A 27,734-nucleotide genomic window follows, 5' to 3' on the forward strand; every position below is an offset into this window, starting at 1 on the left:
AATTCTAAAATGCCAGAATTATATACAATTCTGGCATTTTAAAGAATAACATTTTTAAAAACTACAAATGACTACAAAATAACACACTCTGGAAGAAAAGAGACTGTTTAATTTTTTTTTTTTCAAAATTACCCTTTAAATAAAAATAATGCTCACATTATGACAACATTACAACAATATACACACTGTGTGTATTTCTGTACAATATGCAGTGTTGCCTGTATTGCTCTCTAAATGGCACAACAAGCTCATCAGATCTAAAACAACATTTGAACAACAATGCTTGTGTACAATCTAGAACAAAACGATATGACTGGAAAAACGTGTCACGTCATAGGAGTGTCACATCAGTTGATATTAATAATTATTTATTAGTGTTTTTGTTTTAACTATCTGCAAACTGCCAACTGGTGGCGTAGCCTTTCCTGATTTATCCACAGTTTTCACCCCATATCTATGTTTTTTTATTTTTCACACAGTTGTGAGGCACAGTGGAGAAACCTTAAACTTCTACTGCCATGTTACTCAGCAGGCTGTTGCTAGGTAACCAAAGAGCCACAGAGTTGCTAGGTAACCAAAGAGCAAGCGAGTCAGTTGATTCCACTCACTTAGCTTAGCTTACCTTCAGAGGTTGAGCAGCTAGAAGTCTTTCCTCTGCCTACATCCCCCAGAATGCCGAGCGGTTCTGGATCAGAGTTCAGTAAAATTATTAATTATATATTATCTATTGATACTGATCATGTGTCTATTGCGATATAGTTTGTTATTGATTTACTGTCCAGCTCTGTAGGTGTGTGTCTCATACATTTATGGTTAAAATATATTTGTTGTATCTTCATTAAAGTCACTTGGGATAGACGGTTCAGAAATTTCACCTAAGTAATAGTAGAAATAGTTCATAATAACAATATTACTCAAGCAAAAGTGAAAAGTACCACTCCTAAAAGTACATTTTCCCCAAAACTTTATCCAAGTAAACATGACTGAGTAAATATTATTAGTTATTATACACCTCTGATTATGACCAAACACTTTAAGTTTAATCAGATCAAAATATTTATCCCTCGTTTTTTATTTTCAAACTTTAATCTGGATTTTTTTGTTGCTCTTGCGGTGACGGCTTCTTCCTCTGTGAGCGGCCTTGCAGTTCATGTTGGACACCAAACCCTCTAAATCTCTTTATGAGTAGAGAACATATTGAAATGATCTCTCGTTGTTCCAAACCAGCTGGAGTGCGTATGTCGCTGTATGTTGCCGTAAAATAAACATTAAGGGTTTTTCTTGTTTGCCAGTGGAGACTCTGAACATTCCCAGAGACCCTGGCAGATACGTTTCAGAGGGCAGAATGCGCGGTATGCGGCTCTACACTGGTTCCCAACACTCTGCAAGCCTCGCATTCTGCAACTGATCTGCGTTGTCTGAATCCTGCGGCCCTGCACAGCTGTCAGACCACAACAGGAGGTGGGGAGGCAGCCGCAGAGCGAGAGGGAGAGACGGAGACTGTGTGTGTTGTTCCTTTAAACTGAGCGCTTCCATCTCTAATTCAGTGGGCTTGTGTTTCTGATGTCAGAGAGGTGATCAATTCAAGATGCATCTTCGCTCTGACAGGCAATGCATCATCTGTCACAACGCTAAATAAAAGCTTTTGATAAAAATGCTAATTTTTTTCTCGCAGCAACCGCTTCAAAAATAAAAGAAAGACTTTCCCAACTTTTAACAGTTTTCACTTATTGAAACCCACTCTTTCTTCTTCTCCTTCGAATAGCATTGATGCTTCAGGTAACGCTTTCTTTTCTCGGCACTAAGCGGCCTGTCGTCATTGCGGCCTCATAAGTGCAGTACAACCTTTTCTCTTTTATTCCCTCCCCGTTCATTTCTCGCTGCGTGAATTCACTGTGTGAATTCCTCACAGGATCAGACCTGCTTTTTATGCTCCACTGGTTTTCACTCAGAGTTGAAGAGGGAGGAGAGGAGGAAGGGGGGGCAGCATTAGCAACAAGCCAAACCTCGACAGAGAAACCGGGAGTGTTGTGTGGAAAAAGACCCGAAATGAGAAATATCAAGAAAAAAAAAAGGATCCAGGCAAAAGCAGAAGTGAGGTGCAAACAAGAATAAGAGAAGAGGGTAGAAGGAGAATAATGCAGGAAAAAAAAGGTCATAATTTTTGCCAGGGGATTTGCAGTTGCCCCGACAACTAACAAAGCAGAGCCTGTTGGACGACGTGCACGACAAAAACGAGCTGAAAGGCAAAGGGGACGGCTTTTGGGAAAAGAATAACAGAGCCGGGAATTACTGCACTCATCAACTGGACGAATTCTGGGAATCAGTTTCTTGCTGATGTCACTGAATAATCCCCTTTTTCTCTATTGCATCCCTTAATTCACAGATTAAGAGCCGCAACTTCACAGTTTAATTGCTGCAGTTCGAGAAGAAACAAGTGTTTGGTTTGCTGTAGCTGTGAACTGAAAAGTGATGAGAGAATGTTAATGACATGCAGGGAGAACAGAGGCGAAGCTAGATGAACATTCAGCACAACTCTTTTTATTTTTAAGCCAAAAGAAAAGTTGGAAACAGTGATGTAGATGGCGAGGGGGCGGAAGGGAGAGCGGCTGATGAAAACATGGCATCAGTGAAGCAGAAACGAGGGAAGGCAGATATCGAGTGTGCAAACTCTAAAACACTTCACTCGACACACAAACATTAAATGTGTGCAAATCTATATCTCTTTTCTAGATTATAGGAAGCAGTCTTGTTAAATTTACCACATTAATCCATCATAATCTTAAAGAGACAATCAACCAGGACCTGCTTTGCAGATGTATTCATAAGAAATTTAACTTTTTCTTCCTACTGCAACCAGAAACTGGCATCTTTTTGATTGGGGATTTTATTTGACGGATCAATACAAAGTATACAAATAGCACAGAAATGTAAAATAGGTGAAAATGGTTTTCTAAACCTTTTACAAACAAAAATCTGAAAAGTGTGGTGTGCATTTGTATTTAAACCTCCATAATCTGATACTGTCTGAGTGTCGTTTTAGTCTGTGTATGTAAACTTCTGGTTTTAACTATACAGCTCTGGAAAAAATGAAAAGACGACTGCAAAATGATCAGTTTCTCTGATTTGACTCTTTACGGGTAAATGTTTGACTAAAATGAACTTTATTATTTCATGCTATGAACTCTGAAGTTACAAGTAGAAATTTAGTACTTATTTGCAGAAAATGAGAAATAACTAAAAAGATGCAGAGCTTTCAGACCTCAAATAATGCAAAGACAACAAGTTGATGTTCATTTAGAAACAACAATACTGATGTTTTACCTCAGAAATCAATATTTGGTTGAATAACCAGGAGGTTTTCAATGGTTTTCACTGCAGTGGATTCTTCATTTTTTCCAGATCTGAATATAAGTTTTATGAAAGACTGACACGATGTGTGGAGCATAACAGGAAGAGCCATCCTGTAGGACATCTTGACTCGAGAGGTCAAGGTTCACCCTTCAGCAGAACAATAACCCTTAAAAACATTCTTAAATCAAACCATAACCACGGCCCAGTCAAAGTCTAATTATAAATCTAATTGAAGTCTTTGGCAAACATAATCACAAACTTTCTCCTTCCAGTTTGACTGAGATATTTTGCATTGAAGGGCGACATAAGCTACGATGCTCAGCAGCTTAAACTTAAAAAAACTCACAGATATAATTTGTACAAACGCTGAAGGCAGACTTTTCATCTTGTTTCTCTCGATAAGATGACTGGTGTGTTAAACTTGTACGTGTGTTAAACCTGATTCCATCCTTCAAATGCGTGCCACAACAACGGGAGAGAAATTTTAAGTGTTAGTCGTAATCGATGTCAAGTTCTTCACAATCTGACGTTTTCAGCTTCAGTCCGTTCTTGGGAAGGTTTAAAGAACGATTAGGAGCATTCAAGAAAAGATTACCATCTCATTATCTCGAGAAAACCACGTCTTCTCGTGAAAATGGAAGAAATCATCTCATTATCTCAACACAATGGGCATTGTTATCGCATAAAAACAACATAATTAAAAAAACATGCAGGAATGGTCTCTGTGGCTCTAAAAGGTTTAACTCAGGTTTGAACAGATATGCATGCTGTATTTTTCAGATTTTTTATGTTTTCTGTCAAATTCATGTCTATGCTCTACTTTGTGTTGGTTTATCAAAAAATCCAATAAGATGCACAAAAGTTTCCAGCTTTAAAACGACACTTTGTGAGTGTTAAATGACTGAACACTGTAAAAATGACTGTGTATTTTAAATCATTTTCTGTGAGATCTTATCGGTTCAGAACTATCTAGGAGTTATTTTGAAGATTTCACTGGACAAAGTGAACAAGTTTAAACACAAAACAGCAAAGAAAGCACAAAGTTTTTTAAGGAGTTCCCCTTCCTAGTTTATCCAAGGTGGAGCTCAGTGAGTAAATGACCTTTATTGTCCCTGGTTGCTGATTGAGCTCCAGCTAAAGTTTCTCTCCTCCCTGCCAGACAAGCACCAACAAGCTCTCCACCTGCTTTAAAGCCTCCTTTCTAGTCTGCTTCAGTTGGTCTTGTTCACTTTTGATGTTATGCAGCATAGAAATTCACACATGTGGCTCTTTTTAAACATGAAATCCCGTCTCAGCCCTGTGTTGCGTTGCCTCGGGGTCCCATATCAACAACTGGCCTGGCTGCAGCTCTGCTTTCCTGCTAACCCTTCATTGTAAGTCATTATAGCCAAGAGGCAGTAATAGTATACAGTTACTCCACCAATACTCTGTAATAAAGTTGCCTTAAGAGATGAATACTGTCGTTGAGTACAGGGTCCACAATGAATGGGCCTGGCCAGATGCGGAGACTTTTACTACTGATTATTTAAACAGTTTAAAAGTTTATAAATCTACTTCGATGAGCAGCTGAAACAATTTCCTTTACATGCATCAGTTTAACTGCTTCTAGATCATATGACCCACGTTAAAATTGTACTGGTGCTGAACTGAAACTACACCAAATTGTTCTTGTTGTGTGAAAGTATGTTTAAGATCCTGTGTCTTTTACAACCTTCTTGGCCTGCAGCTATGTTTACAACCTTGGCACTATTTCAGCTCTTTACATCTATGACTTCATATGTTTACAGCTTATAGTACATGTATTATTAAAACAATTTACCCTTTCTTGGTTAGCTGTCTAGCTAAAGTTAGCTAATGCTAGCAAACAAGGTAATGTTAAAACATTAGCTAAAGTTTTCTGATTAGCGAATATTAGCTTAACTTCAGCATGTAAATAAAAATGTGCAAAGTTTCTAAAATTAGCTATTGGTAACTAAAATGCCATCTAATTTGGTCATTCTTGAATTTCATCTGATTTTAACATATACATTACCACTGACATGAAATTAGCTTTTGGAAGCTAATATTACAGTATTTGATAAAGTTCAATATTTAGCAACCATAATTTTACTATATAAATAACCATTTAGCATAGTTGCTGAAATTAGCTACTCATAGCTAAAATGCCATTGTTATATCAATTGAAGTTAGCTAGTTAGCTGTTGCTATAACTTTATCTTATTTTAGCACATAAGCTTCCACTAGAACATTAACAGAAATGAGTTCTTTTAAGCTAGCATGCTATTGTTATGGTATTATCAAACATGAGTTAGTTAGCTAATTCAAGATTAGTATCCAAGTTTAGCAAGTGAATCACCTTTAGCAGAGTGGATAAAATTTGCCTTTGGTAGCAGACATGCTAATGTTAGCGTTTCAGATAAAAGTAGCCAGCTAGTTAATAATTTGGGTTTCATTTATGTTTGGGTTCCTTTGTTATTGCTCAACAGGTCTTGCCGTATTCAGGTCATTATTATTTTGTATTACAGGTGTTGCCATACTGTATATTTTGATATGGAAACAAATACAGGGCATGTGTTACTGATGTTGATACTGATAGAGATGATTTTTATTCTAATAGTTTGATATATAAAACTTTATGACACTGAGGTGTTTTGGTGATTTTTTTCCTTTGAATTATATTGTTAAAACCTTAGAAAGAATTTTAACAAAGTTTAGAACTGTACAAAATGAACAAGATAAACAATAAACAAAATGACACAAAACTAAAATAAGATGTCATAAGGGTATCTGAAGGTATATATCTGATACAGATACAATACTATTGATATTATTAAGATAATATTGATACCAAGTTAAGATAAAATACTCTATTTTGTATTTGTGTTCTGTTCTATCTAATCTTTGGATTTTGTTCTGATTTATTTGTGTTATTATTTCCCCTCTGGTTTGTAGCCTTTGAGTCCTAGTTTAGGCTTCCTGTGTTAAAGGTTTATCTTTTCTCAACATGCTAAATGGTTCTCTAACACAGTGAATCATTATTCCTCACCTGTATCTAATGTTATTCTCCACACCTTTGTTAGTGTTTATCCCTCTGGTTTTGCTGTTTTTTCTGGTTCCTTCTGTGACATGATCCATTTCTCTGCCTGTTTCACTGTCCATCTTAGTCTTGTTGACCTTGTGAGTCCTGCAGGTTTAATGTTTTTTAAAAAAAAATTATTATTATTAATATTATTTTTCATGCTGATCCCAACATCCTGTCTGTTTGCTCTGGAAGAGGCGACCCCTCTTCATTCCACACTCCAGAATAACATGCACGTAAAGTTAATTGGTTACTCTAAATTACTCATTATAGTTGCCTGTCTTACGCGCTTCTCTACTGCTGTTCAGTACGTAACTCCCTCCCCCAGGCGGCTCTGATTGGCTGAGCTGCATGCTGGAATATTCAATCAGACACCTTGCTTGCAGCTTTGATTGGACACAGCCGGTGCAGTTATGTAAATGAGCACCTGGCGGCGCCTGCTGGCCCGGCTGCGGAGCCCGGAGAGCAGGCGGTGTGGCTGGGGCTCGCATTCAGAGAGCGACCAAGGAGCGGAGACCTTCCACGGTGCGCTCCTCCATGGTGTAGCTCATATATGGCCGTCCTTCTTTGTTGACAAGTCTTAAATATCTGTGTCTTTGGAGTGACAAGTGGAAGTCGGCGCTTACAACAAGAACATTTGACTGTTTTCTGAGTTTTGGCTGAACTACAGACTCCGGACTCTTGGATTATTCTGAATTATTCTGGTGGACTCGTGTAGTTAAAGGCATTGCTGTATAAATACAGCTTACCCCCAAAGTTTGGACCGGTGTTACGACACTCTTCTCCCTGTTTTTCTAAGGTAAGCGCAGATAAAACTCGCGTAATGCCGTGCGCTTTCCTCCTCTCTTTGCGTTTACTCCATAATAAGCGGATATAATAATATTGCAGTGGATATTTCCAGCCTGCTGCCCGTGTGTTTGTCTGTGTGTCTGTCTTGGTTTGGCGTCTGTGAGTCTCGGTGAGATCTGGACATCGGCCACAGGCTCGTTGACGCGCGGATCAGCTCCCAGCAATGCGCCCCGTTTTATGCGCGTTTGTGCGGGGGGACGCATTTGGGCATCCAGCGACTGCGTAACAGAAATATTCCGTCTGGGCGCATCATGGTGTTGACTTGTTGACCAGTCAGGATATGGGGCATGTTTATATTTTAAGTCCGGACTTCGCCTTAATCATTCAACACATGAGATTAATTTATTCTAAGCAAATCCCATTGAAGGCAACTTTGCGGATTTCGATTACGTTACGGCCACTAACTAGTTTCTTCATTAGGTTTAGTCAAATATAACAAAATCTGTCTTATTAACTGTGCAAGCTCACAGAAAAGTCTTCCCACAGCATGATGCTGCCACCTCCATGTTCCCTGGTACGGGACGGAGAGATTCGGATTAGTTTTTTTGGCATAAGCGGCGTGTTTTGCATGCATTTCTTCCTGCCAGTCGACTATAAGAAGTACATTTGTGGTGTGAACTGACTAATGAATGCAATGATTTTTTTTATTCTTTTGCTCATTAGATTACTTCATGGAGTCCTGTTCTGATAAATTACAAAGTCCAGACTTGTTGACTTTAGTTCCCTCACTTTTAAATTGATTTTCTGCCTGTCATTATTTTCTGGAAGACTCAGTATTGATTGATAACTATCATACTTTCATTAATTTCTCTCTCACACACGCACACGCACACACGCACACGCAGACACACACAATTAACCCTGGACCCTGGCAGCAGCAGCGCAGGTGAGGCTATAAGACTACCAGCTTTGATTTCTCTCTCCTCCAGCTGGAGAGGAAAAGCTGACTCGTATCATATTGTTTATCATTTATCATGATGAATTCTGGTCATTATAAGAATTTTGATTTATTCTTGTCACAATAAATTCCCATTAATGATGTTTACAAACCCAAACTGTCCCTGTTATCAGGATTCATAGTTTTGCTATTTTCTCCACCGTTTGTTGAAGGAAAGCATAAAAAAAAACAACCAATAAATTTGAAAATACAGCTACAGTGTGTAAACTGTTGATGCTAATCCCACTTCTTAACACATTAATGGATGTTTTTTAGCAGCATTTGTGTTTGTGGGGCTATAATTGCCATGACTCAGTCACACAGTTGACGAAAAAAAGATGCATCATCACTTTTTATTGTTACAATAGTTCTGCAAAAATATTGTGATAAAACTTTTAAGTCCTGGTCAACAGAGCCAAACCCGAAGCCATCTGGTGCTGTGTTGATCAAGAAAATATTTCAGATTCTGAAGAAACGGCTCCAACAGGATGTTTTCTGTGGTTTGAGTCGTTGGGAGAGGGCAGCAACAGTGAAATGATTGTTCTCTCTTATTCTCAGAGCAGAACTGTGTAAATAAATCACAAGGTTGTGCTCAAAAACTGTGTGTTTTGACTTGAGGGGCAAGGTTAAAACGCGGGAGGCATTGCTTTCTCCTCAGCGAAGTGAAGGTAGCCCGATGGAGGCGTTAAAACAATCCTTTTGGCTGCAGGTCACTGAGCAGGCAATTCAGAGGAGGAGCACCATTGTTAAATTGTTTGGAGGAGGAGAAGGGAGGAGATGGGGTGTCTTTGCTTTTCACAAGCAGAGGCTGTAAAATAATTTCCTTTTTTCCCCCCTGCTTCTTGTCCCTCCTTCTTTGCCTCTGGAGCGACGGCGGAGGGATAAAGAGAGGAGGAACTGGAAGTGTGATGCACAGTTCCTCCCAGCCAGCACATGTCTGCTGGATCTCTGTCTAATGGGCATCTGGCTGCTAATTCCTCCACTGTCTCCCACGAGAGCCATTGGCCCCGTGAAGCTGCTTTTTTTTGTCAGCTGTGCAGCCCGAAGGGACCAGGAATAGTTCAAATAGTTGGACAGACCAGCTGTGTGAGTATAAGACCTGATGGACGGCTTCTTCTTTTTATTGATTTGTCTCTGCAGTTTTGGGACAAAGTGACGTTAATTGGTTTGTGTGATTTGAGATGAAGGATGGCCTGTACTTTGGGAGTGGCTGTTTGCTTCTGTGTTGATTTATCAGAGAAGTGAAGACTCAGCGAGAGGAGTCTTAGGAAAATTATCTCTTAATGTCGAGCTAGAATTAAGGTAAAGTTGCAATCAGGCATGAAAAGACCTTATTATCGTCTATTGTTGCAAACGCCTTTATTCAAAACGGAAAAACAATTATTTCTAACGCTATTATTAAGGTGATATAAGACATTAACTTTATGTCTCGTCTGTTGGATTTATGTTTTAGTTTTATATCTCTGTCCTGGTTTCAGTCATGCATAACAGTTTCACCATGAAATTACTTTATTTAAATTTCTTTTTTTAGTCAGGTAACCTCACAAAGTCCTTCTTTTACTATTTGAATTGTTTTTACATATAGTTTGCTCATCTATTAGCCTACTTATTTTTTATTTAATATTTAAAATGCTGTCAGTTTGATGTCGATTGTTGCTATTGTAGTAATAAGGTCAATCTAATTACTATTTACCGTCTTAGTGATGCGTGAACTTATGGAACGATATGAAATTATCATCTAGCCGCTGTAACACACTAAACCTGGTGACGGTTTGAGGAAATGTGCTCATTGCAATAATATTATTAGACCTTTTTGTCAAGTTGCTGCTGATACTAAGCAGGTTAATTCGTCTCTCTTGGCTTGAGTGCAGCCTGCAGTCGACTGCTGAGTAGAGAAACTCGTTTCTCACCAGCTGCAGATTTAAAATGGTCCGAATGCGAGTGTTCGGATCTCCTTTTGGTTAGATCAGACGCATTTCCAAACATCTGAAATTCTTTATTTTTGCAAGGAGAAGTCGTTGTAGCCTTCCTTCATCCAGCTGACGGGTAGTACGGTGCAACAAGCTGAGGAGGAGTGTTTTCAGAAGAAAAGCAGCAGGAACTTGTGACCCAGACTCTGGGGTGAGCGTGCGTTTATTTCTTCTGTGAATTGGCGCTATATAAATAAACTGAATTGGATTGGATTAACTTGAAATCTGCAAATTTACAAACAAAGTTGAAAAAAAAATGGTAAAGATTTGATTAGCCCAAAGATTTATGTGAGCATTATTGTTTTATCCTGCTTTAAATGAGTTAGAAAATTAATCTTTGTTGATGCTACCTTTAGCTACACACAATACAGTTACAGAAGATTTCAGAGGGGCACTTTTTCCTCTTTGTGCTGTAGCTCCCCCTAGTGGCAGTCTGTGAACGACCCTGCTCATGCGCGAACCAAGTAGCGCTGCGACCCAAACTCTAGTTCAGTGGTTCTTAACCTGGGTTCCATCGAACCCCAGGGGTTCGGCGGAGCCTCTGCCGCGGAGGTAAAGACACACTGTGTAAAGTCATGATGACGCGCCGCTTTGCTGTCACTTACTGCAGAGGATCACGTTACATTGCTTAGCCAATCAGAGGATCACGTTACATTGCTTAGCCAATCAGAGGATCACGTTACATTGCTTAGCCAATCAGAGCTGCGGAGGAGCACTGATTGAAGGAGCTCCACTCTCAGCATGGATTTGAACTTCTGTCTTTAATTACTTCAGCAAAGCTCACAGTTTTTACCAAATTCTGTAGCTTTCGGTGTACTTCYAAATCTGCTCCTTAGTCGCATCTTTTCGGGGTTGTTACTGCCTCTAGTGGCGTGGGGGTGGTAACACAATTAATATAATTACATTACTAAATCAGAATACCTGAAAAATTTATTTATTATTAATTTTTCATTCTTTTAAGAATGTAGAGCTAATTAAATGATCTAAACAAGACCTTAAAGTGGTTCCAGTTTCTGTCTGTCGATGGCCAACCTGTTGAAATTGTGGCAAATTTTAAATACCTTGGGTCGTTCCTGGACAGTCAGCTCAACTTTGCTGAAAACACTGACTATATCTTTAAGAACTGTTCTCAGAGACTCTACCTTTTAAGAAGACTTGGTGATCATGGGGTGACCCAACTAGACTCTAGTTGGGTCACCCCTGTCTTGAATTTGGGGGTTAAAAAATCATATTTTATTTATTGCTACAGAAGGGTTCAGTGAACGCGCATATGAAACTGGTGGGTTCGGTACATCAAAAAAGGTTAAGAACCACTGCTCTAGATATTCCAGTCAAAATAAAAAAATAAACCCAGTAACTCCGGTGTTTTTCCTGTCGAGCTTTGAATCCGCAGCATTTTAAAATCCCTGGTTTGCCTCAGTGTGGGTCTCTGGCCCATTCATTCTTAAGTTATTGTTGCTTTTGAAAGCACAGCGATTCATTCAAACAGAGAAGTGGGGCTGATGTATTTCTGGTTTCAGTCTGGTTAATCAGTGACCTGAGTTCAGTTTGTTGTCTGGGTCTTTGTTCTGATTTCGCTCCTCCCTTCACGACTCGCTTCTGTTTGAAAAGACTTTCAGCAGGTGAATGGAGAGCCTGCAGCAGCTTTGAATTTGTGTCCGTTGAGTCATTGTGTGGGCCCCATGCGATAATTGAGCCACATGTTTTGCACAGTTGCCTGATCTTTATGGCTAACGGTCTAATGTGGCTGGTAAAGCCCACGAGAGAACACTGTGATAACGGGTGTTTTCAATCCATACGAGCAGGTTTTTTCTGCGTCGTCTCTGGCGGCGGTCGTGTGTTAATCAGAAAGTCTGCTGCTGCTCATAATTGGCTCCCGACAGGCTGAGCAGGAAGGCCGGTGGAGGAATTCATTCAAGTCTAAGGAAGCAGCACCACCACTATTCTCTCTCACACTCTTCAGCCGCCTCTTTAATGGGAAGGAAAACCAATTGAAGACACAACTCGGCTGGCCACCATGACACCAAGTCTAGACTTTTCAATTGAGTTTGGAGAAAATGTGGCTGCATGCATGTCAGAAACGCAGTAAAACAGATTAATGAAGTGGTTAGACTTTAATCGAGATGTGGGTGCAGCTGGGCAACAAATCAATATATATTGTGATAGACCTGTGATCAGTACCAATACATCCGATAGAATATTCAATACTTTTTAAAATCTGGATCCAGAACTGCACAGCATTCTGGGAGATGTAGTCAGAGGAAACGTTTTAACCTTTCATAGCCAGCTAAGCTACGCTGGTGGCATCAACTAACTAACTCAATCACTCTTTGGTTACCTAGCAACAACCTGCTGAGCAACTTGTGGTTACCTAGCAACAACTTGTTGAGTAACTGGCGCAGCAGTAGTTTAAGTAAAGGCTTAAAAATAATAAAGTGTGGAGTGAAAACTGTAGATAAAACAGGAAAAATCACACCACCAGTTTGGCAACATTTCGGATATTTAAAACAAAATCAATAATTATCTGATACGAAACGCTGGTGTCTTGATAACATTTTTCAGTCGAATCGTCCAGCCCCGGATCTTTAATATTCCTGAACCTCCGTTGTTTTTAAATTTTCACATCTACAGACTCTTCGTCATCCTCTCACTCTTTCCCAGTACTTTTCATCACCTGGTGTATATTGTCCTGAAATTCTGACTTTCTTTACCTCTGAGCACAGATTTCCCACCTTTCACCTTCTATCCTCTTTAAATCAGGTTTAGATGTTTTATTTGTCCTCCTCTGCTCATTCATCATATCTCCGGTCTGCTTTGTGCTGTCCTCGCCGTGCCCGATTATTTATCTATTTGCTCTTTCCATCAGTGACGCCTTGCCGGGGCTTAGATGTAAGCACTAACGGGATAAATTTTCCTCAAAGGATTTTGCAACATGTCTTATCGAGGCCTTTCAAAGCTTTGCTCCTTGTCTGGTTTTAGATCAAGAAGCTCTGTGTTTGTCCGAAAATTAAACGTGGTGCCTTTTGAAGGTCATCGTATAAAGAAACAGACATTTTCAGTAGAGTCCAGCAGCTCACCCACTGGTTCATTTCTCACCTCATCTCTTCTTAAAACCCCAAAAATGTTCACATGCAGAAATACTCCTGGTTTATTATGTTTTATTTAAACATTTTTCACATTTTAACCATAAACTTCTATATATTTTATTGGCATTTCATGTGATCAACATGAGGTCACTCATATTTGGGAAGTCGTATTTAAAACGGCCATCTAGACACTTATCAAATCCAAAGATAGTTATTCATATTTTAGCAGTTTAGTGGGTTTTATCAGTACGTTTTGGAACAAGCGGCCCTTTGAAAACATTAATAATCTAGATATGGCACAAATTAGAGATGAGTTTGACACCCTTGCCCCAGATAAAGTCTGGTGCAGCCAATCCCACAATTGGTAAATATCATAGTCCGGGTCTGTGAAGGCCTAAAATGTTTGTTTGTGAACATTAGTGAACGAGCAGCATCATGAAAACCGAGGAGGAGATCGGAGAAGTCGGGTGGAGTTTTGGAGAGAAGCTTAAAGCAGAACTAAGTCATGAAACGATATTCAATCTGAACGATAAATCAATAACAATATTATATCATGATAAACACGTGAGAAATATCAATAGGCAATGCCGATGATGGACTCATCAATAATTTCACTTGAGCCTCTCAAGGGAAGCTGGGGAAGTTGGTGGCTTCAACTCACTCACTCTTTGGTTACCTAGCAACAACTTGCTGAGTAACTTGTGGTTACTAGCAACACCCTGTTTAGTAACTGACACAGCTGCAGTTTAAGGTTTTGCCAAAGTGCCAAATAACTGTGTAAAAACAGTGTGGAGAGAAAACTGTGGATAAAGTAGGAAAGGTCGCGCCATCAGCTTAGCTGTATTTCAGATATTTAAAACAAAAAAAATACCCCTAATCAATAATGATCAACATCGACTAACATGGATGGCTTTATCTTGATGTGTTTTTCATCATATCATCCAACCAAGCTTTGCACATCTTCCTCAGCTCTGTTCAGTTTATCTTTTGAAAAAGAAAAAGCCAAACGCAGACGAAAACCTGGTTTATGACCTTCCTCATGAACCACTGGGCTGGCGATTGAGAGCATGTGTGTGATGGAGTAGCAGAATCAGCTACAACTGAATCCGACTGAGAATCTGTGGCAAGACTTTAAAATGGCTCCTTTTTTTTCAGATGCTCTACATCCAATTAGATTAATCTTGCTGTTTGGCAAAGGAGAACGAGCCGAAACGCCAGCGTCTGGATTTGGAAAGCATGTAGACACTCATCCTAACACACTTGCAGCTCTGATTGAAAGCAAAAGTGTTTCCACAAATTACCGATTCACTGAGTGAATGCGAATGCTATCCGTACTTTTCCAGATTTTTGTTTGCAACAAAATTGTTTATCCATCCCACGTAATTTCCTGAGCTGGTTTGTGTTGATTTGTAGCCCTAAAAAAATATATTTCTGGTGTTTGCATGACAGAATGCAGAACGGTTTAATGGTCTGAACAGTTTTTCAAGACTCTATAACTTGACTGGTTTGAATGATGGAGTGAGTATTTCTGCTTTTTTATCTTCAGTGTGTCTGTTGGGTTTAGCTCCAAGGCTAAAAATCAGCTTTATTAAAAAAAGAATGATTTCAGTGAAAAGTAGAACTCCTGTATTCCCAGTGCCACCGCTGTAAATGCTTCCTTGGCAGCCCACTCCAGGTCATCCTACTCAAGTGTAAAGTTTGGCTCCAGGCTGAGATTCTGAGCAGACCAACAAAATCAACCAGAAATTTTCTGCACACCTTCTTTCTGTTGGAGATTTTCTTCTGTTTCTGACCCTTTAATGGGGAAAATCCCCACAGAATGATGGGACCTCCACCATGTTTAGAGGCGGTAATGCCAACCTGACTCCAGGAGAAAACTGCATTCAGATTATTTGTCTCCATTTCTTTAATGCAGTACAGAAAACCAAAAACGGACGGGACAATTCAAAGACTTGAGCTTTGAAATGCAAAAATAAACCAAAAGAGTCTGAATTGGGTCTGGGCTTAAATTTAAAATCTGATTTCATTTTATTTTATTTCATTTCGAGTATTGAACATTTTGTTTTCTTGCTTTCTTTTCTAAAAAAAAATTACAAATGACAAATATTTTCAAGAACCTTTGTTTCTGCAAGTTTTATGATAGAGTATCAGGACCATATAATATAGTTGTAAAATTAGCAGAATAAACACGCAATTTTACTAGAAAACGATCTGAAAATTGAGGAAAAAGTCGTTTTAATGCAAAAGAAGTTTCAACAAGGTTGTTCGCAGTCCTGCTACTGATATTTTCATACACTGAATAAAAGAAAAAACTTTTTTTCTCGGTGTATGAAGTCTCACCAAACTTTTCTTAAATTAGCTTAGTTAGAATTACCAAAATTATTCCTGTCTGCTCAACGCCAGAAAACGTTATGAGGTCAGTGTCAGGGATAATTGTCTTTTTAAATAGATTTTTATTCAGTGTATGCATTTGTCTGGTTTCAATGGTAATGTGATGCTGATTTAGTTTAAAATATTAACTTTTTCCTTCTAAAATTGATAATTACTTCACAAGATGATTAACATTCCTCATTTAATATTTCTGTTAGTTCTTAAATTTACTACTTCATTCTCTTAATATTAAAATCCTGATTTTCCAGAACTCAAATCTTCAAAAACTAATAATTAAATTAATGAATCAAATTAATTAATCGCCCAGCTTTAGTCTGAATACTTAACAGAATATTTCCACCTGAGTTCTGGCTGCTGTTCTGTGATTTGAGGATTCGTGAAAGAATAAATAACCCATGTTACGATCACTCAGAGAGACACGGGAGAGCGCCAGACGTGGAAGCACACTCAACTTCTTGAGCCAGTTTCGCAAATTAATCTAACATGCATGCTTCTGACTGTGGGAGGAAACCGGAGTACCTGGAGAAAACCCAGAGAGAACATGGAAAACCCTCCCAGAAAAGGATCCAGCTGTGATTTCTGACCACAGACCTTCTCCTTGTGTCGCCACAACGCAAACACTGTAAGTTATAGCAAATTATTAATAACTTAGAGCCGGTCTTTGACTCTGCGAGCTTCGGTATCGACGGTAAAGCACAAAAATCCAGCAGCTGACAGGTAACAGCTCCCCAATATATAATTTCTCATCTGTAATACATTTTTTATGACCTCATGAAAAATAACTGAAGTGATTCGCTCCTACAACACTGTTGGGCTTTGATGTACAGTTACTATCCTTTTCTTGGCCCGGTGTCGGCGCCCAGCACCTCCCCGGCACACAACGCAGCCCTGCTGCTGACGGCTCAGCAGGGGGCTCCGCCATGTTGGCTGGTAGCTGCAATGTAGCCCGAAGGACAAAGAAATGCTCTAGAAGTATTTGACTCGAGTTTTCAAATCGCATTTTTCCACTTTTTTAAAAAAAAACAAAGCATCCTGTCATTGTAAACAAACGTTGACTCTCCAGAAATCACTTTAGGTTATTTGCCTGGCTCTGGAGCCACAAAAGGTTTCTACATACCTTTTTTCCAGCCTCTCTGAAATTTATGATGCTCAGTTAATGATCTGATGAGAGACGGCATCCAGCTGAATCCAGTGAGCTGGAACCAGCCGTGAACCTGCTTCCTTCACACATTTCAGCAACGTGCTGGAGGTGGTGCTTGTTGCCTTTGGAAAAAGGTGGCGCTCTATAAAAGATGGAAGGAGACCGTTTTTTTTTTTTTTCTCCCCCAGTTCACACTAAAAAAGAGTTTTGTTTAAATTCACTTCAGGCATTTAAAGTGAGTTGTATTCGAAGCTGAAATATCTAAATCTCATTCTTTTATCATGTGTGTTTGCAACAGTAATAAACTGTTTTATTATGGCCAAGTTTATAAAACTGCTGCTGTTCCTGACATTTTTTTTTAAAGGTGACCTACTCTTCTTTCTTGAACAGGTTGGCATAGGTCTATGGCCTACACAAAACATGCTAAAAATAATATTTAGATGATGAGATTTTAGTCTTTTATAATGAGCTGTTTTAAGGCGTCTTGTCACTTTAAATTCAAGTAAGCTGCTGCTGGCCACGCCCCCGGCCGCCCCCAAACTCAACATTTACACACTGGCATGGAACTCTCCTTGGGTTGCTAGGTAACGGCTGGGCTTCACTGGGGTTGCCCAGTGGGCTTCACTGGGGTTGCTAGGTAACGGCTGTGCTTTTCTGGGGTTAGTAGGTGAAGGGTCGTGCCTGCTGATTTGTGACGTTACATTGTGGAGGTTTTTGAAATGGCTCGTTTTCCAGACACCAAAAAAACATCAACATTTGCCCAAAACCAGTTGGTTGGGGTTTTTTTTCTTTTTTTTTTTTTTAGGGTTTGGACTGTTTTTAGAAGCAGTTGAGATCCAAATGGAAGTACAGAAAAGTGCAAAATGGGAATTCAGGAACAAAATAAGTCAAAAACATTTTGACATACATTAATTCTTTAAAGTGCTACAAGGTTCTATTATAATTAAGAAAACAAACCATAAATGAAAAATGAAGATTGTTATTTTGTCTCTGTTTCCCCTGTATGAAAAATGACAGAATCCACCAAGCTGCAGCTTCCTGGCTAAATGTTTGAGGTTTCAACCGAGCAAAACTTCTTCAAAATGTTGAGGCATGATGTTCTAAGCCTGAGCACCTGATGCAACATGGCCTATTTTATGTGGAAACATATTCTTCACCAAGCTTTAAAAATGTTTTTTTTTTTCTTTCTTCGGTTTAATTTGCTCAGTTTTGTTGGTTGCACCGGCTCTTACTGTTGTTGAAACTGATCTGAAACGTGCATAAAGAGTGTTGTAACTCCTGAACATGGCGAGCATGTGGTCTGTCCTTTTCTATTTTCCTCATTTCAAACCGTCTCATTGTTAAAACGTTAAAAGCTGTGTTTTCTAGCAGCGTTTCCAGCACACGTCGTACCTCCTGCGGTTCAGGACACTTCTAATACTCACTAATGGCTCTTGGCAAAGCAGGCGATTTTAAAACCTTCTTGGAATATGTTAGACAACCGTGTTAAACATCAAAGGCTACTTTTCTTTTCCAATATGTCTCCTCTGCATATGACGAATTTGAGCTGCAGCAGCCACACTGAGTGGGCTGGATGCGTCTATCTCTCTCTCTCCCTCGTTCCACCAGGTCTGGACGGGTACATTACCATCAGGAAACCGTTGTGCGATGTGTAATTTAGCTCTTTTTGTCCTGATGAGAGGGAGGAGGAGGGCTGGCAGCGTGATGGAGGCATCAGCCTGAGGCTTTTAACAGAGAGGTGTTTGTGTGGCTACAGCCTCAGCAAAGCTCACTCTTTATACTAACCAGGTCGCCACATTTTTGATCCATTGTTTGGCTTTTGTGGCAGTGAAATGCATTTATGCTGCTGTAGTTAAACATTAAATGTCAGAAACGGTTTAATTTCTCCTGAGCTGGAAGCCATTAGAAATGAGCTGAAGACATCTGTTGGAGGGCTGGGTTAGGCCCGACTGCTTTTCTCACTTTGACTCAAAACGCTGAGCCTCACTGATCTCATTCCTGTATGACTTGATCTCTGCTGTGCTCTTCGTTTCTGCCTCGGCCTCCTTGTCTTCTCTTGTTCCCCAGCTCTCAGTTTCAATCGCAGCTCACTGAATGTAAAACTGTCAACCTCCTGCAGGCGATGAGATGATTTTTTTTTTCTTTTTTCTCACGCTTGTTCTGTCATTCCTAGTTCTTTCGTGTGAATGCTGCTGGGAATTTTCCTTCATGACCATCCACTGCTTGTCCATCTGTGGCTGTTTTCTCTCTGTAGTTTGCGACAGTAGCGTGGAGCCGTCACATGTCTCTGCTTTCGCTCCGTCCTCCACTCCAGCCTTCGCTTGTTTCCTGACAGCTGCCAGTGAGATCACAGATTCAGGCTTCCTGCATGTTCTCCATGTCAGAATTTCATAGAAAAGTTTTCACAGAAAAAAAAAAAAGATTTTTACAGTGGTCAGGTTTTAAATATGGAAACTTCAAAATCTGAGGAATGAATGGATGGACAGTCAGAAAAAGAGAAATGGAGGAATGGAAAAAAAAGATGGATGGAAAAACAAAGATTGTGGATAAATAGCTGGGTGCATAGGTAGAATTGATTTTAGAAATAATCACCAACTAATTTAATAATCGATTAGTCATTAGCTGGAGTATGCACACTGACAAAAGACGACTTATTGAAAAATCAACATATTCAGAGACGTAATTTAAAAACTAAACATATGCAGCTCCTTCCAGGATTTTGCATTTTATCACAGAAATCCATACAAAATCAGCAAATCCCTAAATTTCTCTACACTAATGTATAACTGAGTATATTGCAAATTTTCTACAAAAATAGTCAAAAACGTTTAGTTTAAGTGAATAACTTCTCCTTTGATGTAGCAGTTTTCTTCTGTTGCCTCAGCCTTACTTGGTGTCACTTTATAGTTTAATATTGAGTAACAAATTAAGCTTTTTAATGTCTTTAAAGAACAGAAACGTTTCTGTTCTTTAATCTGTCTGCTTGCTGTGTTTTCTGATCTTTTTTTTCTTCTATATGTCGTTTTTGGAGGAGCTTTAGTGAGGGAAACGTATCGCAAAACTCCTTGCAAATATTTCTAATGTAGCAAAATTTAAACACAAAAATTATCCTAAAATCCTCAGAGGACAATAGCAAAACCTTTGCACATCCCTACCCTACATATTGATCATATATGCATATAAAGCAAGTTTTTCATGTCATTAATACTGATATGTTTATCTTTAGTGGCTGAGACGCTGAAATGGTGGGGAGGTTGTGTAATCATAAAGAAAGAAAATGTTCTTCATTTCAATACGCAATAACAGAGGCACAATTAATGATTTGTTTTATGAGTAAATGGATAAGTAGATTAATGGACCATTAATGGAGGACTCGATGATTAATGGATGGTTATTTAAATATTGAGGCCTGAATGGATGCATTGACTAGCATCCCTTAACCCAAAAGTTTGTATAAATATAAAATCCTCAGATTAAATCTCAGTTTTTCTTCCAGACTGAGTTGAATTCGAGATGTTGGCTGTAACACGTCGACTCAAAAGATAACACTCAGCAGAAATGTCTCATTAACACGGCAACGCCGCCTCATTCCTGCTGAATTTCCATCCCGGGTTTTGCAGCCACACTCCAGGTCAGACCCTGAGTCAGCTTTCCCCGGGCAAGAGCAAAGGTTCATTCCCAGGTATCTGATAACCTCACTTCTACCGAAAGTGAGACGAGCCTTTCATTAACGGGCTTCCACCAGAACCCGGACCCGTCTCATTCCTGTTGGGTTAAAGCTGGGAAAAGGAGCTGAGAACGGTTCGGCTGCTTGTTCCAACATGTGAGAAGTTTCTCGCCTCAAGAAACATCTCTGTGTTTGAGCTACTGTCAGTCCTGTCAAGTTTCCCACAGGAAACTCTAACCCTCTTGTTTTTCAGCGCTCTTCATTTGCATTCACACAAAGAGCAAGTCGATGTGGTTCACACGCTGCAGCTAACACGCCGCCCAAGTGCTAATAAGGCCTTTATGGTTATTTATTTATTTATTTATCTTTCAATCTCATGCTTCAGCTCTCAGTCTTTCTTCTTTTTGTTCATTTCTGTTTTTTCTTTCCTCACAGAAGCTCCTTCTGGGTCAAGCAGTCTTTCCCTGGCGATTGCTTTCTTTGATACAGCGGTTCTGGATCACTGTGTCCCAGCACCAAACTCAGATTTTTACTGTAACAGAGGCTGAAATATAACCTGGTTGGGCTTTTGTGTTTCCAATTTCTAGTTTACTACTTTCTGTGAAGACTAACAAAATTCTTATTTTTTGTATCATTCACAAGCTGGTAATTGGGATAAATATTTCAAAAATCATTTATCATACTTGTATGAATAATTGATTGTTTGATTGATTAGAAAATGTAACCCAGGACAGTACTGGAAATGCATGAAGGAACTGCATCCATATTTTAGTTCCTGGTTTTCCATTTTCTTTGAAGTCGCTGCCTGACATGGTAATATTCAGTTCCTCTTTAAAGGTTATTTAGATGTGCATATTTTGCTTATAGAATGCATCATGGTTTCACAAATCATGTTTGCCCTTAAGCTGCTGTCACGGTTTCACATGTTGCTCTCCATTTTTCCAAACCTGTTTTTCATGCTGGTCCAAAGATGATGAACTGAGGCAGATTAAATCCCTGTCATGTTGGGAAAACTTTGATGCTTATGATGTTTGGATTGGGACAAAGTGGGATTTTCCCATCAACTTTAACTTGATGTTTGTTTGACTAAATTCAGTCCTCTGCATACAATAAATTATTTGTCTTTTTAGGCTGAAAAAAATGGTCGACTCCCTTTCCATGTCAGCCACTTCCAGCATTTCACATATCCTTCATAAATGTAGACGGAGCGTCTGCATACTGTCGAGATTAGGGCTACATTCACACTTATTTAACTTTTTTATGGTAATCTGAATGGTCTAATTCCAACCTTTTCATCCCACAAACATTCAAATGTCACCACTTGCATCAGGTAGTTTTTAAAGTATCTGCAGTCTGAACGGTCATGTCATGTTTTTACATCTTTGACGGAGGACTTGCTTCATATTTCTGCATTGGAAGAAGCCTGAGGTGATAAATGGGGAATAAATTATGGCTGAAGCATCACTATCCCACCACTCCTGGTTCTGACTACATATTCAAACAGATTTACCTGCAGAACTCGGTCATTTCTCCACAAAAGGTCATTGCTATTAATTGAACATCCTCTATCAACACCAAGTCCTCGTCAAGTTTATTTATATAGCACATTTCAGCAACCAGGCAGCTCAAAGTGCTTTACATCATTAAAAAACACAAAAATGCAAAGTCATAAGAGATGCAGCCATCAAGTGAAACAACATTTTGTCTGATGGCATTATTACACACCAGAATGTTTTTCATTGTTTCAGCTGTTTTGCAGTTTTCTGGAAGTTTGTTACAGATTTACATTTTTGTGACATTAGTTCATTTCCACTAATGTTTCTCATCCAAAAAAGGTTTTAGAAGAAAAAGTCATTTTCTAATAGTGTATTAATTAAATGTTACATACTTGGATTTCTGTAAATTAAATAATAAACACTGATGAGTACATGTGAATTGATTATTACATCATCATCTCTTTTCTGTCCTGATGGACTTTCTCCTCCTGCTCATCACTCATTGATCCCAGACTCTCAGCAAACCGATCCATATGTGAGAACAAGTCGTGCATTTTGATGCTCATGTTGCTCCATAGTTCAGAAAATTGATCAGATTGAGCAAAACCAATAAGATCTTTGGATTCAGCACATCAAAATTACCCTAAAACGGCTGAAAACCCCAAACAGTATTTTTGCTGTTGACCAGTATAATGAATGAATGCATAGACAGAACTGCTATTTTATTCTAAAATAAATATAAAACCTGATTTTACAGTGACCAAATCCATAAATTACCATTCCTAGCTTTATGTGGCTCAATCGCCCAATGTCTGATTCCGATAACACACAAAACGCCTAAAGTATTACTGCTTCTGATGGGTGTATGTAAACATTTGGCCAGAGTTGTAGGAAAGTTGTACGTTGGACCAGACAGAGCTGTTTTTACGTACTCGGTAGAAAGCACAAAGGGGAATAAAACTGAATTATACAACTGATTTTATTTTTTTAGCTTGGTGTAGCAACCAGCAAATGACCCAGAGTTTGCTGAGCTCGTTCTTCACCGGGGTTTGTGCTTCCCTTGAGCCTCGCCTCAGGAGTTTCTGTTCAATTCTTGCTGGTGTGTCGTAGATCTGGGCTGAACGTTGCTCCCTTAACACACTGCCCTGCTGCGCCTCTACCACCAGGAAAGAGAATGTGTGTGTTGAACTTGGTGTTTTTTGTTTCTTTTTAATGACTCATTTGATCCTGAGCGGCTAAGCATCCTTCCAGGAATAGTTTCATCACCTTCGACTCTCACTGTGTCTCATCATCCTCTTTCTGTGGATGCAGTTTTTAAATCTGCTTTCAGATCTTGTCACCCTCTTTACGTGATTCATCTATTCTTTAGCGGCGCTTCCCTTCAGGAAACTCAGCAGATTTTAAGGTTCCAGAGGCATGAATGCAACTTCCTTCTGTCGAGGAGAGTCGTGACACATTGGTGGACAATGGATGACGAGCCGGACTAAATGAGACTCGGCTTCCTCCTTAACTCTCTATTTCTCGTTCTAAAACAGAAATTCACAAGAGAAATTTTCTCGTCAGTGGAAGATAACCTGAGTTAAAAGCTGTTTTTAAATTATGGTTTTGTTTAAAATGGAGAAAAAGAAAATCTTTCCAAGTCAACCTGCCTCTATGTGAAAGAGTAATTTTCCTGTTTGCCGACTTATTTGGGGGACTGTTTTAATTGTCACATTGGAGGTTTCTAAGTCCAGACTTTGACTAGGCCACTCCAAAACCTTTCAGAGTTGGTTTTGCTGGAGCTGAAGAAGTAAAGCAACCCCAGAACATCCACCATATTTCACTGTTGGTAGAGCTGAATGATTCATATCAGTCAATATCAATAACCATTGATTAGTTTTTTTTTGTTTTACATTTGTGAATACAGCCAAGCTGGTGGCGTGACTCTTCCTGTTTTATCCACAGGTTCCTCTCAAGTTGTTGTGCTCAGTTTCTCCTTTCACTCAAAACCTTAAACTGCTGCTGTTGCAACTACTCTCCATGTCGTTGCTAGGTAACCACAAGTTACTCAACAAGTTGTTACTAGGTAACCAAAGAGCGAGTGAGTTAGTTGGTGCCACCAACCTTGACCACAAGAGGTTGAGCAGATGAAGTCTTTCCTCTTCCTACATCTCCCAGAATGCACTGCGGCTCTGGATCTGAGTTCAGTGAAATTATTGAACATTTTATTGGACATATTTTCTATTGATATTGATCACTTGTCTATTGCGATATATATTATTGATTTATTGCTCAGCACTAGCTGTTGCTATGATGATCTTTTAATGAAAAGCTTTGTTTTGGGAGGCACAACCAAATTTCTCCTGGCAGTCTATAGAATATTTTTTAGTAATCAAGATGTTTTACGACAATGTGAGATGGGTTTTTGTTTTTTTTAGGAGGGGATTGAGGTATTAAATGAGTCAAGTGAGGCCTGCAGCATTTTTGATGAGTTATTGTTAAGCTCTTTGAGTAACGTTGGTACTCGGGCCACTCCTGGAAAGATTCATTATGGTTTTATAGGAGCAGCAGTGAATAGGGAGGAAGCTGGAAAGAAGCCGTGTATGCAAACTTTTGGCCTGTGGCAGAAAGTCCGTAGGCTGCGATTTGAACCCAGGACGTTTTTGCTGTCACTGTGAAGTGAAAGTGAATAATATTTTTTACATTGAACCAAATAAAATTGCTTGAAAATTGCATTTTTTGTTCATTCAGATCACTTTTTGTGTGTAGATATCTCAAAACTTTTAAAAAGCTGTATGTGGGAATACTTTTTCACAGCCCTGTGTGTTTTTGTAAAATAAGCAAACATACTGACAGTATTCTCTCCATTTTTAGGAGTAAAATCTTCATGCTCATTAAGGGTAAGAAGCTGTGTTGTTGATCCTCTGGAGAAATTATGCTGAGCACTGGTAGTACTTAAATATTTAACCAAAGTAAACTGAAAAATGTTTTCAAGCTGAATGAAGAATCCCCCATGAATAAACTGGCATAAACAAACAACTGCTGACTCCACTCAGAGTGGGTCTTCAGTAAAAAACGAGAAAACTGCGTTTTCCCACCGAGACCGGCACTTCACCCACTCAGAGCCTCTGTCGAGGGTATTTCCAAGAAACCCATCAGATGACCTTGTTTCTCAGGCTGGCAGTGTCCCATCCTTCAAAGTGCTGGGAAGATAAAAGATTGATTCGTGCTTCCCTCCCTCTCCACGGCTCAAAGCCTAATATCGCACACATCCAATTTCCTCACAGGCTCACGGAAATCCAAAACAAAGAGCTCACTTCTCCGTGCCTCCCCAGTGACCATTAGTCACGTCTAACTGGCAGCGTGATGCTTTATTTGGCCGTGGCTGAAGACTTCACACGTTGTTTTCTGTCTGAAACGGTTTTGATAACAAAAATGGAGGGGGAAAAATCGAGGCTTTGGGCTTTTCAGTGTTGGAATTTATTTCCACTTTAAGGTTTGCTCGATTCTTTCTAAACAAAGTGCAGAGTTTTGAAGGGTCTCTCTTGCAGCATGTAATTAGTCAAATTAAAATGACGACTAGCTTTGATGATTTCACTTTTACCAGAGGCGTGTCCTGCAGAAGCCGAGTCCTGCTGACTTCAGTGATCTGTCGTCTTCCACCAGCTCCAGTTTTACTTTTCATTTAATTTGACCAAAGTATCTGAACATACGAGTGGACTGCTGTTACATTTGCTAAATATTAATGGAATAAAGTCTTGACTTTGATCAGATATTCACAGCATAACTTTGATTAAAAATACAACAGTCTCATGCTATCATAGTTTAACCTCATCTGTTTTTGTTCAAAACAAAACGAAACCAAAGAGCCCCATCTAACCATTTTTTTTGTCAAGTTTTTGGTGGCTGAAAAATTACTTGAAATGTAACATCACAAATCCGCAGGCACTGCGTGTTACCTAGCAACCGAAGCAGAACCCCGGCCATTTCCTAGCAACCGAAGCGGAACCCAAGCACATTTTTCAGCTAGTTTTAAGATGAGATAATTTTGTTTGTCCCAGCATAGCACACAGCAAAAATTTTAAATAAGTAAATAAATAATATAAAAATAACAATAAACGTACAACGATAACAATTAGCAGTGATAGTCTTGAGAACAAACGTGTATTGCTCGGTATATGTTCAACATTTAAAATGCACAGCTCCAGAGATTGTGTGTGTATCATAAAGTCTGATAGCTGCAGGCAGAAAGACTTGCTGTAGCATTCCTTAGCACATCTGGGCTGCAGTAATCTTTGGCTATTTTTGGTCCTCTGGCTGTCCACCATACTGCTCCATGTGCTGTACAATGGCTGCTGGAAAAGACAAGTGTTTTGTTTTTGACTTACCATCCAGAAACCACATGTTGTTTTATAGCACCTGCGTGGTATTCTTCCGGAGAGTCAACGTCCCAACGCCCGGTCACCACAGACGCCCCAGTGCTTCTCCTTATCGCTGGAGGAAACGAAGGGGGAAACATGAGACTCTGGACACAATTTACTTTTAGCTTATAAAGTTAAGTCTGACCAAATCTTAGAAGTCCCCTCTTGTGTTCAACTTCACTGGTTCCTTACAACTCCAGCAATACAAGCTGTACTTGGCCTAAATATGCAAGACCACAAACTCTACCGTCTTAAATGAAGCCAGCACACACACGATCGCAGGCCAAAGCTGCACTTTGCTCGCCAACACTTCACTTCTAACTGGCTCCGCAGCCAGTTTGGGAAATTAAAACTCGAAAGGCATCACATCTCACCCAGATAGTTGTGGTTCGCTCTTCTCTCCGGTGATGTTAACGAATGTGGCTCCCTGCGGGGTGTCTAGGGTCTTGTGGTAGTCAAGGGAAGCGGTGGCATTTTGGAGGCTTACAGTTACGTTTGGGCAGGAGCCGTAAACCAGCTACATGCTGGTTCCACACTGCTGTGGCTAAGCACTTGTTGCTTGAGGCTTGGAACTGCATTTTAAGAACAAAGTTACGATAAAGTACATGATAGGTGGCGCTAGTTTCCACCCCATGTGTCAAATGTGTCCCAGTGACATGCTCTGTGTATTTACTTTGAGCCCTTCAATCATCCGTTCCTGTTCTGAACTGAGGAACTTTCCCATCAACCTTTTGACACTGGAAAAAGCTGGAAAAGTTGACACCATATCTGGTAACTAGAAGCATTATCAGCAACAATTTTCTTTCATCTCCATCATTACAGCTGCATCCACTCCACTCCAGAAAACCCTGGAATATAATCACTTTAACAAGCAAACCCGGAGCAGCGAGGAATTCTTCAGCGGGGCTTTTGCTAATGTTTCTGTTCAGCTGCTCTGTTGAGGCGAAGGTTGTGGTGATGTAACCGACAGAAAAAATGAATTAACCATTGATTGTGATTGATTACCTCTCAGATTTCAAGCCCTTGGAACTTGGTTTTTATTTGGCACTGACACAAACTGAAACTAATGGCTGTCTGGACAGGGTGTGGGGCAAAGAGAAAATCCCAGAATGACTTGGAAGTTATGATGTGCTTCAGAAAACGGCCAGCTGCGATGTAAAACATACTGTTCACAGTTAATGGACTAAAACATGCAGAATTACCAGAAAATCCTTCAGGTGACTCTTTAAAATCTGGACCGACTTTAAAGAGGGAAATTTTAAAGGACACTGTTACTCCTTTGTTTTATTTGTATTACATGTCCACCCACTAGGGGCACTGTTATGCCAGGAGCATATGTAATGGGTTTGTGTTCTTCTTCGTTG

At 39.6% G+C, this 27,734-nt stretch overlaps 1 protein-coding gene across 5 annotated transcripts in view; it reads left to right on the forward strand.

Moving 5' to 3' along the window:
* The first annotated feature begins 6,893 nt into the window (after positions 1–6,893).
* ddr1 (discoidin domain receptor tyrosine kinase 1) overlaps positions 6,894–27,734 on the forward strand; it is a 91,221-nt gene continuing 70,380 nt past the window's right edge. For 4 of the 5 annotated variants that reach the window (XM_008431352.2, XM_008431354.2, XM_008431357.2 and 1 more), the window contains exon 1: positions 6,894–7,232. The gene's annotated coding sequence lies outside the window, so the exon portion shown is untranslated. Of the gene's footprint in view, positions 7,233–9,133; positions 9,306–27,734 lie in introns of those variants that run through there. The other variant, XM_008431353.2, reaches the window with a different exon arrangement.

Source organism: Poecilia reticulata, linkage group LG16 (genome assembly GCF_000633615.1).
Source record: "Poecilia reticulata strain Guanapo linkage group LG16, Guppy_female_1.0+MT, whole genome shotgun sequence".
Taxonomy (NCBI): Eukaryota; Metazoa; Chordata; class Actinopteri; order Cyprinodontiformes; family Poeciliidae; genus Poecilia; species Poecilia reticulata.